The sequence below is a fragment of the Protopterus annectens genome, chromosome 2.part1 (genome assembly GCF_019279795.1).
Source record: "Protopterus annectens isolate FY-2018-M chromosome 2.part1, PAN1.0, whole genome shotgun sequence".
NCBI classification, from domain to species: domain Eukaryota; kingdom Metazoa; phylum Chordata; order Ceratodontiformes; family Protopteridae; genus Protopterus; species Protopterus annectens.
In genome coordinates, this window is record NC_056729.1 from 1,792,737,993 (window position 1) to 1,792,753,042 (window position 15,050).

General features: G+C 36.5%; 1 protein-coding gene across 2 annotated transcripts in view; it reads right to left on the bottom strand.

The window, feature by feature from the left end:
• MTOR (mechanistic target of rapamycin kinase) overlaps positions 1–14,945 on the bottom strand; it is a 4,577,509-nt gene extending 4,562,564 nt beyond the window's left edge. For both annotated transcript variants that reach the window (XM_044063218.1, XM_044063219.1), the window contains exon 1: positions 14,850–14,945. The gene's annotated coding sequence lies outside the window, so the exon portion shown is untranslated. The remainder of the gene's footprint in view (positions 1–14,849) is intronic.
• Positions 14,946–15,050: the final 105 nt, after the last annotated feature.

Consider the following 15,050-nt stretch of genomic DNA (forward strand, 5'->3'; position numbering starts at 1 on the left):
GGTCTCACAGGCAAAGAAAATTGAAAGAATAGTTAATGCAGAGTGCAAATAGCAATGCTACAGGAGGCATTTAGAAAGTTAGAAAAAACAAAACATGTGAATTTGATAAATAAAAGACTTAAGGATGGATATTCCTGCACAATAGGGACAAAGGAAAAAGGAGGACTTATTTTAATTGCTAGAGGGGCTCCAGTACGGATAGAAAAGGGAAAAAAATATGGTAATGGCAGAGTTGTAGTAGTAAGATGCTACTTGCAAGGGATGAGGATTACACTGGCATGTATTTATATTCCACCTAAAACTGCTATTTGGAGCTTAACAAAATGGGACAAAATCAACTTTCAGTAGGGAATATTACTTACTAGTGGAACTGGAATTTGATTTGCAACAATGAGGATATATTTGGGAGGCCTAGTAGATTTCTAAAGAAATTTAAAAAAATGTTTGGTATGAAAGATGCAAATTCAGTAGTAGGAACTCGGAATTTACATATTATTCCCCAAGGTACAATAACTGAGCTACACTAGACATAAGTTACATTCCACATGAATATGTGCATTTAACTGAGAATTCTGACACACATCCAATAACTATTTCGCATCATGTGCCAATAATTACCAAGATATAAATGCAGAGTAATGAATTAAAGATGAGACACTGGTGCTTTCCCACCTACCTGTTAAAAAGAGAAAATAATTTATCGAATGACTAGTAGAAATTATTCAGGAATTACTACAGAAGATAAAAAGCACTCTGGACGTTATAGCTTGTTGTTTGTCTTTTTGGCTTTTCCCAGTTAGGGGTCACCACAGGGGAACTCCGGTCCGCTAATGACTGGCAGTCGATTTTTATGGTGCCGAGTTGCCAGCCGGACGCCCAACCTTCAGCGAAAGCACGCCCATTCACGCATGTCTTTCGAGGCCACTCGACTGCGGGGAGGACATGTAGACTCCACACAAAAGGCACTCCAGCCAAGAATCGAACAGGAAAACCTCTTGCTGCGAGGCAACAACGCTACCGCTGTACCACCACGGCTTTCTAGATGTTACAGCTAGTGAGTATGATAAAATGAAAGTGGAGTTTAAAAATAGGGTAGAAATAAAATAAAAAGACATCTAATTAAAAAGTAATAAGAAGGGGAAATTACTGGGCTAGACAGGACAGAAATTATATTTCACAGGAACATGTCCATTTAAAATGAAAAAGTCGATAGTGGTGCCAATAATTACAAACATAAAAATGCAGGGTAACAAAATAAAGATGAAACACTGGACTTCCCCACTAACCTGTTAAAAAGAGAGGAATTTAAAGAATGAATAGTGGAAATTATCCAGAAGTTATTAGGGAAGACAGAAAGCATTTAAGAAGTTACAGCTTGTGAGTGGATAAAATGAAGGTGGGGTTTATAAATAGGGTAGAAACAAAAAGAAAGTATTACAAAATAAGGGTAATCTCACATAACAAGAGAAAGCACAACCGCAGAGAGCTAAAAAGAAAATAAGGGAGTACATGGATAAAATGCATGAGTTTTTAAAAAGATTGCTGTTAAGCATCTGTTTTTTTATGATAACTCCAGAGCACAACGACGTAGGCAACAAAAAGTAAAAATGGTTGTTTCCAAACTTGGGGAGCTTATAACAAGAAAAATAAGCAGAGATCTTGTAAGTGCTATTTTGGAAAATTTGTATAAAATAAAAAGCACAATGGAAATATTTACGGAAGACTTAAATATAGGTGAGAGTGATGCGGCTCGACAAGTTAAGATAAGAGAAAATATGATAAAAATGGTGACATAACCCATATACACAAACGTTACCAGGAATAGATGTTATTCTGCTGGAAGTTTGGAAGTCTAAACCAACCATACTTGGAAACAGTGAATATTGTAACAGAGATAAAAGAACAGGAAATGGGATCATTAAAATGAGGCAGGAGTCAATTAAACAGAAAAAAAAATGGAAATTGTTTGAACAATACATGCAGAAAAATGTTTCAGGTGTAATGAAGTTTTAAGAGAAGGCAAGAATTGCATAATGTTTGTAATACTGCTTAGATTATACATCACATATATTGTTATATATTCTCTAATGTTTATAAATGTGAACTTGTTACTATGGATGAATTACTTTTATATACTTGTAAGTTTGCCTGTCACAACTGGCAATTCAATAAAGGCATTAAAAAAATACTATCACCCTATCTACATTCTTCCTCCAATCACTGACATCATAACATAAGACATCTTTACCATACAATATACTTTTACATCTTTAATTCCTCCTCCTCCTCCTCTTAATCTCGTACTCCACCTCTCCCCTCCTATTACCACATAAAACATTAGCAACATAACATTGCTCCTTTATGATATCCAGCTTCTACTCCTTTGTCTTTTAACTCACAATTTGCCAATGTCAACTAACTCTCCTATCACCGTTCCATGCTAACTTTCATAACATCCATTCAAACCTAGAAAACTCCATCTTCTTCACATATTCCCATGTTTTTATGTTGCCTTTAGTCACTTCCAAAAAATGCATTCCAACATAAAACTGACACAGTTCTAGCATCATGAATAAAATTTTAAGCTTCCTCTGTCAGGCTGTTACTTCTCAGCAATTGTGTGCAATATACACCCTAACCCAGGCCCACCAAAACAGTCAGCAAAATACTCCAAAATTAAATAACAAAAACTGATACTATAGGCTTCAGCATCATCACTAAATTAGAACTTCAACTTCTTTCAAATTAAGCTTAGAAGCATATCTAACAAAACAGCTTTAACTTCACTCATGTATATCTACATTCACCAAAATGAATCCTCGTTAAAGTCAGAAATCAAGGGTAAGAAAATGTCACTACGCTGTAATATTCTTGGGATTGATAGGAAACCAAAAAAGTGGGCTGCACTGTTATAATCTATCCCACAAATCACTCTACACTAAAGAAGTATTCCAGCCAGATGTGTGTGAAATATGGAGAACTTTCCCTAAACTAAACCAGTATAAAACCCTGCAAATTACTGCTTCATACACCCCACCAAGCAAAAACCTTCCACAGCTGAGAGTACACTGCCCTGGGTGTTAATCCATATAGCCTATGCAACCATCTCATTAGGCCCCTAGATGCAAACTGCTCAACCTCAGCTATGTCTTTTTCCTCTTCCTCCCTCAACTTTGATGATCATTTTACACAAACTGTAAAACCTCTGAACAGATATAACAAGCTCACAAATAAAGTAACAGGTTTTGAAGGGATACTAACCACAACCCCCCCCTCCAAGAACAGAAACAGTCAAACCCAATCCCAGCTTGAGTTAAGTGGCCATCATTCCATTTATGGTATCAGACATTCTGCAAAAATCTCCCCAAACTTCCATGATAAACCAATTAAGAAATGTACCCAAATTTAATGAAGGAACTTTTGTAACCACACTGAAACACTATAACTGACTCCATTTAATAACTGTCTAGAAGATAACATAACATTTTTATTATACCATGACCCCCCCATTAATATTCCAAAATGTGCACACTGATTGGCCAGCGTGCACGTTGTAAAACGACTTATACTAATGGAAAAAGGTCCGGTCGCCCGGACTTTTTCCATTAGTATAAAGTCTTTTTTTAAATCACTGTCTCGCTATGTTAAAAGAGTTTAACATAGCGACACAGGTTTAAAAAAAGCAACGGAGATCTCCGTTGCTTTTTTTAAAGCTGTCTCGCTATGTTAAACTCCTTTAACATAGCGACACAGTGTGTAAAAAGCAAAGGAGATCTTGCTTTCCCCGTTGCTCTTTTTTTAAACCTGTCTCTCTATGTTAAATGGGTTTAACATAGGGAGACAGCTTTAAAATAAGCAACGGATGTCCGTTGCTTATTTTAAAGCTGTCTCGCTATGTTAAACCCATTTAACATAGCGAAACAGTAAAAAGCAACGGAGATCTTGCTTTCTCCGGTGCTTTTCGCCACAGCTCTGATGTGCTGCGTAGGCATGCGCAGTACATCAGAACTGCCGCGGATACCAGACAGCTGCAGAAGGGCAGCAAAGAGGCATTATACAATGCCATTATTTAAGAAAAGTAATTAATTGTTTCTTTTCTTAAATAATGTCATAGTATAATAGCAATAACCCACTTCTGGGTGTGGGTAATGCGGGATTTACCCACGGTTGTCTTTGTTTGGTCCCAAGTCCCGAGGGCTTTAAACCACGTCAACCATGGGTAAAACCTACATTACTCACATCCTGTTGCTATAGCAACACTTTTCTCAACATTTTAAATCAACATGACGCTATCAGACAAAACAGAAACGTGAAAACAATTCAGCTCCCTTACTAACACTTCATCCTAAGCAGTTAATAAAGCAAAGAGACAAGGCATGGTGAATTTGACAAGCAAACAAGATGCAAACAAGCTATAAATAATACCATCAACAATGTAATCTTACATAAAAGGACAATTATCTCTGATAAGAATGATTACATTATACGTTAGCAATCCCAAACTAAAAACTTTACTCAGTTTGGTCTATTATAATTTAACTGCTGCATCCAAGTAAAAATTCTCAAACAAATGCTTCTCTCTCCTTCAGCAATACTGCTTGCAGCTTTAACATCCACTTCATAAATACAGCTACAGCACTTGGCAAAAAACAGTGATATCTCCCCCCATGTCAGAATCAAATAATTATTATAGACACTCTCTCTATATATACTGCACCTACCTAAACCATCAGAAAATATATATACATATGCAAATTTAAACCCATTATCCCAGCAGCTGATAATCTCCCAAATAAATAACTAAAAATCACTTCAGATGCTCTGGTCTACCTGCTATCGATTCCAATAAACAGATCTTTACAGGAATCCTATTTCCCCTTCACAAGGAAACAAGCATATACTCTTCCAGTGCACGGAGAAGGAAATTCCTCCAATCAGTTGTCTAACTTTAGGCCTACTGCAATTCTGAATTAAAACAAAAAAAACAACCTAGTGCTTGAACTAACGGAGCTCCAATAAGTGATCTACCTCCTAGGTCGGCTAATAGATGACTACCATAACCAAATGTAGAAGATTTTCTAAATGAACAGTATCCAAGAGTATAATAGCACCAACCACTCGTTATTACCTCCTCTGTTGGAGTACAACCAACTGTCCTTCTGTTGGACAAACAGTTCCTTTCACCAATTTCCACCAAACACTTCCAAACAACTTAGTTTCTTTGAGCGTGACAGCCAACGTATATTAGCGTTTATGCCCCAAGGCGCACAGATGTAAATCCTGCTTACCGCTCCGATGTACTGTGAAGCAAACTGGATTTAAATCTCCTCACGCAAATTGCAACCAGCTGTCTTAACCTCAGAACTGCACATTGTTTTTCAGGGACTTCCAACAACAATAAACGGCTAAAAATTTTTTAATGTTGTACAAAACCATCCAAAAAACGCTTGTACCTCCTGTGACATGGAAGTTCAGCCAACTAAACACAAAAACGTACATTAAACGTAAAATAATAAATGTAATTGTTGCACCAAAATTAGCGTATACCGTGTGTGAAACACGTCAATGCAAGATACGCTGATTTGGTGAATTGTCCATAAAAAATTACCTGGAATGGTATTGATAATCCAATGAACTTCGGTTAAGCGCTTTCACTCAACAAATCTTGAGCTTCTTCAGAACATCCCAGTAAAAAAACTTCCGTCTTTTAAAACTTATTTGGCGCCAATTTCAAACCAGGTCCCAACTTAAAACTACAATGTATCAATAGCATTCCAGGTAATTTTTCAATTCACCAAATCAGCGTATCTTGCATTGACGTGTTTCACACATGGTATACGCTAATTTCAATAATCAAGACCATTGATTTCCTGGTTTAACAACTATTTTAGAAAAAGAATTTAATAGTTGTTCCTCGAAGATCTATTTTAGGATGAAGTCTATTTAAGATGTTTATAATAAATAACATCACACAGTCACCAAACAGGCTACAATAACTCACCACAGATGACTACACCCTCATCTACTCCAAGCTACAAGCGTTTACCCAAAAATATTTTTCTTGTGTTTAAAAAAAAAAAAAATGGCCGGGGCATTCTCAAATCACTACTGAATGCTAAAAAGATCAAACTACTGCTGCTTACCGCTATAGTCCTTCCTGGATGACAACAAGTCTCACTGTTACTTCATTAAATAACACTAAGTTAGAATTAATTGCCTGTTCAAAATTACTTCGTATAGCAATTGATGGCAATTTGAAATTTGACCTTCATATCCAGCAAGCTGTGAAAAAAACTAAATAGTTAAATTTGCAGCACATAGCCTTTTCAGAATCCAATACTGTACAGCACAGAAAAGCCTCAATTGGTTCGAACTGTAACATCAACTAACATATACACAACTTCTTACCACCTATAAAATTATCCAGCATCCATCTGCTTGTCCAGCACTAAAAAACATTCTACACAACTGTGTTTCCAGTCGGTCATTGTGATCCAGTCACCAAAAACTCGTCTGTCTACAGACCTAGCAAATCTGGTGGGCACTGTCTGTCACGGTTGCTAAGGCCTGGAATTCCTTACCTGTATCCATCAGGTCTATATCCTCACTCCCAACTTTTGAAACCACTCTGAAAGACTTCCCAGCTAAAATCTGTCTCTGATCTTGCTCAAAACTAGCATAAACTATATTGCTAAATGTGAACAAGTACCTTTTCATTACTTATACCTCCTTACTCTCTTTTTTCACTTACTTCTTTAGTGCTAATTCTCTTTCCTGACTTTTTCTCTGAATATACTAGAAGCCTCACTTCATATTGCAATTCCTGTTTGTATTAAACTAACTTACCTTTAATTTTTCTACAAACTGTCTACAATTTCTCAAAATATTAAATGATTGCCATATACCCTGTATTGGATTCTTAACAAATGTTTTTAAATTGTCTGCTTTGTTATAATTATTTAAACCACAGATGTTATTGTTTTATTTTTGAAGACTGCATTATTATAGTTCTTAAAAAGGCCCCAGCCTTTTTCATGCCTCCCCTATGGTCACCAACCTACAATTCACTCAGCTAGCCAAAAATAGAGCAACCCTAGAAAAAAATAGCAAACTCTGCTACTAATCTTACTTATGGATCTGTTCACTACATAGCGCACCAAATCTTGAACAGACTAGAACTGCTCAATTAACCTCACTTAGCAAACAGAAGTCCACAAGATTTTATACCTGCCAAACAAACGTCTCCTGCTACAGTGGTACCTCCTGTGAAGGCTGCCAGCCTAGCTAGATAGAATTCTGTAGATAATTCTATGTCATTGTAATAATTAATATAATCCACAGACTTGTTTTTACAAATGTAAGAAAACTGTGTTATATGCTAAACTTCAAAACTGTAACCGCAGTGCACCCTGCTGGAAGAAAGCTGTTAAGTAAAGAATTAACAACTGTGTTTGATCTCAAGCTCGGAGACAGGATGTCTGGTCTAGCAAATTCTTTCTATTGTCTTAATTTAAGAGAGAATTACTAAGGGTTTACATGTAAAAGTTTCTTTTATTGCTGTGGCTTCCTGGCCAGATGCAGCCTAGAAAGAAATGTAAATTGAGTTTCTGTTCACATGGGAACTAAAGGAGAAGTGATAAAAATTATGTAATGCGAAATGACTCAGCAGTACTGTGTATCATCAATTTAAGACTTTCTCAGAGAGAAAGACTGAGCATTTTGTATTTTGTCTGAAGCGGACAACAACTCACCAGCACTTTGCCCTGTAAGTAAAGTTATTTAGGACACAGTTTCTCTTAGAGTTAGATAGGAATTTAGCCAGATTAGTCTAGCTGTTTTCTATATTTATGTTAGACTATCCTACAATATTGTTTTAAAGTTCCTATGAATTCTGAACTCTTGATTAACACTACGTTGAATTGATGAGATTTGTCTTGTGTTTTTATTATTTATTATTATTAAAGTATTTTTAAACCTTTCAACTGCGGCTGTTGTGTAGAGAGACTATAAGCTCTTAGAGAGTACTTGCATGTATTTTGTGACACTGTCCAAGCCACATAGTCTTTGCTGCATAGTCACACTTACTATTTGGATAACAGTAATATTACACAGTGAAATTGGTCACCCTTTGGGAAGGGTCTTATAGCAGCTGACATTAGTGGTTGGTGGCAGTGCTTTCTACCTTATAGTCTGGAGAGAAGGGACATAGCTGGAGAACCTGTGCCAGCCTTCCCCAGGAGTGTCTGTGGGTTTGCATATAACTCATATCTCAAAGTGTGTGTGTGTCAGCTACTTGGGAAGGAACATGAAGCACTGGTTGAACAGAGAGGGTGCTGGAGATTTTAGCTTGACCACTAGGCTGAGATCCGGACCCTATAGCTGTGCCAGTGGGGAGTCTTATTGGAAATCTGGAGAGAAACCAGCCCCAGACTGAATGTGATCTGTGTGCTCTTAAGGGAAGTTATTGTGTATGTACTTGTATCCCCCCCCCCCAATGTGCACGCCCCTCACTAGTGCTAGTGGTGAGGATTGAGGAGCCTTGTTTACTGGGCCAGTGCACGGGCGTCACACCTCCCACAAGGGGACACTGTTCTAAAGACCAATGCCAAACCCATACCCAAAATCACTCAACTCTTCTAACGACTCTCTGTACTAAAACCCTGGAATAAATTTCCCCCTACAGTCAGACAACTTGTAGAGGACGGTATGCTACTTAAACAAGATATAAAAGGCATGCTACACTAAATACTGGATATTTTTAAGGTATATGGCATTTAATCAGTTCTTTGGAATCACACAAAGTCATTATTTTGGTGTAAAAGGGATTCACTTCTCCCTTCCTACAATAAAACAGCACACAAAGCACCTTTGCAACAAGATATCACCCTTATCTAAATAATAATAAATATGAACTACAATACTCCATTGCACAAAATTCAGAGGCACTTGCTGCCATAGACTAAACAATTAACAAAAACAGGAAGATGTACAGCTGTCAAACTTAAAATCATAACCTGTTACATATTATCTAATAACCTTGCAGAAATTCAACTATAAAAAAAACAGCAGCAACCAGGAAAAGGTGCAAATCCAACAATACCAAAGAAAGAGCACCAAAAATGCATGAGGAGAACACCAGGTTGTAAAATCTTAGCGTAGTTAAACTTTAATATTCGCTATTCGTCACACAGACTTCAGAAACTGAATACCAAACAGCCATCTCTCATTTTTAAATGCATTTTAACCAGTTTCATTTACCAATTAATTACAATTGTTTTCATCATCACAGGACACCATAAAAACACTTTGTTAAAAAAAACAGAATGCTTCCAAGTTTAATTCATAACTACTTTCCTATTTTTTAAAACACTTTATGTTAACCATGTCATTAACACCAGGAGAAACATATGAGGCAAGCATAAGCTGCCATTCCGCCTCCATCTGTTCAACCAGATTTCTAAAATTACCTCCCCTTATACCCTCTTGAACAACCTGCAAAATGGAAAAATGTAATGTTTTCCAATTCCCACACCCACTAGAATGCTTGTACAAAGCATTGTTAAGATTTCTCTTTCTTATAGTATATTCATGTTCTTGGATTCTGTTCCTTAAAGCCCCGTTTGACATTCCTATATAAAAAGCAGGACATAATGAACAAAGGACAATATATACTATACCCGAGTACCACAATCACATCTACCCGGAACCTTTAAGGTCCTTTCTAGATGTGTTAAAAAGATGTATGGGCCTTCCTGGATAAATCTACAGGATCTACATCCCTTACATTTAAACATGCCAGCTCCTCCACCAATAAAGGCTTTTGACACCTGTCTATTAGATGCAAGCATTTGTTTAATACTTGAACTCCTTCTGTAAAGAAAAGAGGGACTGTCCCCAAGAATCTTAGCTATATCACTGTTTCCTAAGATATATTCCAGTTTTCACAAAGAATTTTATGTATGGCTAGATTGTTTATACTCCTATCCAAACAAAACCTAGGGGCATCCCTCTTCCTTAACCCTCCAACTCCAACCGGAATGGATTTCCACCCGTCTCCTGGAAATAACCTCATCTGCTGCTTTACTAAGCAGTTCTTCACAGTATCCCCTATCCCCAAATAAACCTTTTATAAATTCCAACCCATTAATAAAATTATTTTCATCCAGTCATAAGGGAAACCCTTATAAAATTGCCCATGTGGAATGTTTTTCTTCATAAAATGGGGGTGAGCACTTTTAAAAGTGCACGTAACTATTACAAAAATTGTTTTCCCTGTTAACAGTACTTGAAAGTCTAGCATTAATTCTGTCCAAATTTATACTCGCATCTAAAATAGACACTTTAGATCCATATTCACCTATAACAAACTTAAAAAAAGTTGTACTATGACTTAACAATTCTACAAACTGTTGAAAATCAAAATTCTCTTCAACAATAAAAAAAAAAATCATCTGCAAACCTCTTGTAAAAAAAACAATGTTGTCATAAAATGGAACTGTGGGCAATATTTCCAAACCCCACCAACCTAAAACTAGGTGTGCATAGGTAAGCCCTACTGTGGCCCCCGTAGCAACTCCCTTCAGTTGTTTATAATAACAACCATTAAACATTCCAAAGTATCTAATACACTTGTATAAACTATATTATCATGGTTGGTGATTGCACCATACTTGCTCATAACCACCTAATGTAGTCAACACCCTCCTCCTTGGGAATACAGGTGAAAATAGAAACAACATCCACCGTCAAGATAAAATCATTACACAAATCACTTGAAGAAATTGAAAAAGATCTTAACTGATTTAAAAAAATCCCAGGAGTTTGCTACAAATTATGGTAATGTCTTTACCCAAGGTTTAAAAATATGATTAAATACAAAGACATACAGTCTGTAGCACTACCAGAAGCAGAAATAATGGGTCTAAATGGGGGATTTGTGGAAGACTTGTGAAGTCTCCACTCCTCCACTCTTTTCATCTCTACCTTATTCAGTTCTGTTCCTTTTACTGTTGAGATTTAAGTATGTACATTTTTGTACAATTGTTGATATTTAATGAACTGCATATTGTAAACTTGTTTCTCTTTGAAATTATCTTTCTTTCTTTTTGTAATCTCTGATTTTAGCTATATCTTAGAGTAGTCAATTTTTTATGTAATGTACTTAGCATATAGTGGAGCTTTTCTCCTCGGGCCTCTGCTGAAAATGGACATGTATCCAGCCAGACTAGCCCGGTCAACAAATGTAAAATAAAATAAAGTATGGGTATCCCAAACAAAGCCCCTATTTTAGGTTCTTACACGTATAAAAAATTAAACACCTCATTGGTAATGTCACCACTCAAAAATAACTTGCGCAAAATATTGTAAATACATACATAACTTTTAGTTATGTCCAATCTGACCACTCTGTTATACTCCGATGGGTCAGATAACATATTTTCAATAACAGTGCTGTAAATCCTGGACATTCGTCACAACCCCCCTGCCCTCATCTGCTTTCATAAATTTTAAGTCAGTCTTGTTAACCAACTCATACAAAGCCTTGTTCTCACTTGTACTCAAATTGTAATAAACATCATGCTTTTTTAGACAAACATTTCCCGATATCTTTTTCACAAAAAACATCAAACATTTTAACAGCATGTGTTAAACTTGGACTGTAAGTAGAAGGTTTAGCCAAAGTATTTCTACAACCAAAATCTTGTTTAAGTTTAAATGGCATATTGATCCTGTAGATTTATCCATGAAGGCCCATACATCTTTTTAACACATCTAGAAAGGACCTGGTTTCCGGGTAGATGTGATTGTGACACTCGGGTATAGTACATATTGCCCTTTGTTCATCATGTCCCGCTTTTTTTATATAGGAATGTCAACTAGGGCTTTAAGGAAGAGAATCCAAGAACATGAATATGCTATAAGAAAGAGAAATCTTAACGCTTTGTACAAGCATTCTAGTGAGTGTGGGAATTGGAAAAAAATTCAATTTTTTTCCATTTTGCAGGTTGTTCAAGAGGATATAAGGGGAGGTACTTTTAGAAATCTGGTTGCACAGAGGGAGGCAGAATGGCAACTCGGCTTGCCTCATATGTTTCTTCTGGTCTTTATGACATGGCTAACAAAGTGTTTTTTTAACAAATAGGAAAGAGTTGTGAATTAAACGTGGAAACATTCTGTTTTTAAACAAAGTGTTTTTATGGTGTCCTGTGATGATGAAAACAATTGTAATCAATCGGTAAATGAAACTGATTGGTTAAAATGTATTTAAAAATGAGAGGCGGCTGTTTGGTATTCAGTTTCTCATGACGTCTGTGTGACGAATAGCTACTATTAAAGTTTACCTACGCTAAAAGCTTTCAACCTGGTGTTCTCCTCGTGCTTTTTTTGGTGCTCTTTCTTTGGTAACCTTGCAGAAATTGCATTTTCCCCATCCCAGTTTGTAAAATGCAAGATGCAGTACATCTGGGCCAGTAAGATAATTGGTTAAATAAAAGGTGAACTGCTTTAAAAAATAACTGTAAAAAAATATGTAGGATCCTTAACCTTGTCTAGTTCTACTTGCATTAATATACAATACAATTCATCTTATGCCATCAGTAAATCTATCTTACATGCACATGTCACCTAAATCTCAGCTTTACCAAGCCTGGTTTTAATTAAGATAAGCTTATTTTGATTTGTACATTGTGTCCAAAATTTGTTTTAACTTCGCCATCTCTACTACTCTCTCTCCTTTGTCTGCTATAATTCATCTCCACTGATGATCTGCTTTGGGGATAATATATTTAGCATACTCTAATTATATTCAGGGCCACACAGTGAGCAGCAATGCCTCATAACAAGCAAGAGATTCTTGGTTCATTTTTTGGCTGAGGTGCCCTCTGTGTACTGTCTGTATGTCTTCCCTTTGTTCGCATGGGTTTTCCTTGGTACTCCAGTTGCCTCCCATATTCCAAATTCATGCTGTAGGTGGATCAAATTCTCTTAATTCTCCATAGGTATGTGAGGGATATAAAAAAAGGTCTAACAATCTACTTCCATTCCCTACTTGCCTAGTAAACTCTGTGGCTGGTGATACCTCTTCAAAGAGCAGCTACAATAGTTGGATGTGACCCAGCAGCACTGCACAGATAGAATTGTACTTATTTTTATGGTCTTGTCTGTATTTTTACATACAGGTTAAGTTTGGAAAAGCTGTGCTGAACCAGTCCACCAATATTATAATTTTTTGCTCTAAATAAACATTATAAAATATGTTTACATTATACCCTGTAGCTCTGTGTGCACTTGTGTAACCTGAAGTCTATGTTAAATAGAGTCAGTAGCCTGCTAAAGCATCAAAATGAAACAAATTATCACAGAAATGAAAGGACATCTGTAATCATACAAAATGGAACATTTAAAACAAACTAATATCAGCAGTGAGGCATCCTGCTGACATAATGCTTTTTCAAACAGTAGGCCACTGTAGTTAATGGAAAATTAAATGAGCCAAAAATTCCTCTGCATGTCTTGAGTACAAGTGTTTGCACAAGCAACAAGATGTTTAAATTTGATTTATACTTTATTTTTTGGCACTGTTTAACAAACATTCCAGATTATCAATAAAAACACACCCATAACTCAATGAATAAAAATATATGTAGGATCATAGGAGGATACTAAGCTAACAGCCCCAGGGCCCTTACAAGCCTAACCAAGTTCAACCAATGTTCCAAAGGGTGTCTAGTTCAAGCAGACACTACAATCAGCACCTACTGCCACTGTCCAAGAGGGACACGGGTAGAACCCATGGTGAATTACTTCCTTCAAATGTAGCAGTCAATATCTCAAGAAGACAAGCTAGCAGATTCATAAACATGAGGTACAGTCTTTTAAACAGGATGTGTATGGCTCGGTTTATACTCTGCTGTGATATTAGAGTAACTCATAAAATGAATCAACCTAATGTTACACCATACACCACAAAAAAGCTATCCTAAAACAAGCACACTTAGATTGGGCAGAGTGTTCAACACAGAGTACCCTTTCCCTTAATTGACTTGCTGCCTTACCAACTGTCTATAGTGTTCAGTGTGTTATGATGAGCTACTACAGCACACAGGAATACCCAGTCAGGCTACATACAGTCTGTGGAAATAAAATTTCCATGACCACTAACTGTATGCATCATATTTCATAATGCACGGCACTGCACATATAGCCCTGATTATATGGCAGTCAAAACAGGAACCAATTTGTGAATGTTTCAGCTGATGCTGCCAGCACTATAAAGCTGGAAGGGAGTTGGTACTCTTGCATTTCCTACTGATGGATAATTTTGTGATGGCAACTCCTCTAACAAGCCTCAGGGCATACCATGTGGTACTTATTCTGCGTTATAATGTCCCATCATATTTCCAAACTTGCATTTAATGTTATTATTTCCACCTAAAAAAAAAATAATTAAACTAATATGCAAAACTAAAAATTACCAACCGATCTAATCCGTTACTTCGGTAACAAAATCCTGATGACACGAACTGATAAAATGTGTCTCAGAAAGATATAAAGCACTGCAGTCTACAGCTGTATACATTCTGCTTTCATTTTTAGGAACATACTATATGCGTGTATACAACATAACTGAAAGCAATGGGATGCTACAACACTTATACCTTAAAAAAACTGAAATAACCAAATGTCTTCAGTGTTTTTTATTAATATAAAACAAGTATGTTAGGTCTCATGGGATTAAATAGCATACTATAAATGTCACACTACCAGTCTCGAAAATGTTGTCAACTTTAGCAAGTTCAACTGATAAGAAAAGTTCTCTATAAACAAATATAAATTATGAGAGCACTTACAAACAACACAGACATCTCACTGCACGAACTCTCAGTTTCCACAAAAAACAGCAAATACATTCAACCAAACCCACTCCACAGATTCCTCATCCTCTCCACCAGTTAAAACGTGAATGGTTTGCTAAGGCGGGAATTTGTTTTGAGTGACAACAACATTGCGCTTTCCTGTGCAGTGACTGGACAGAATTTCTTCAATAGAAT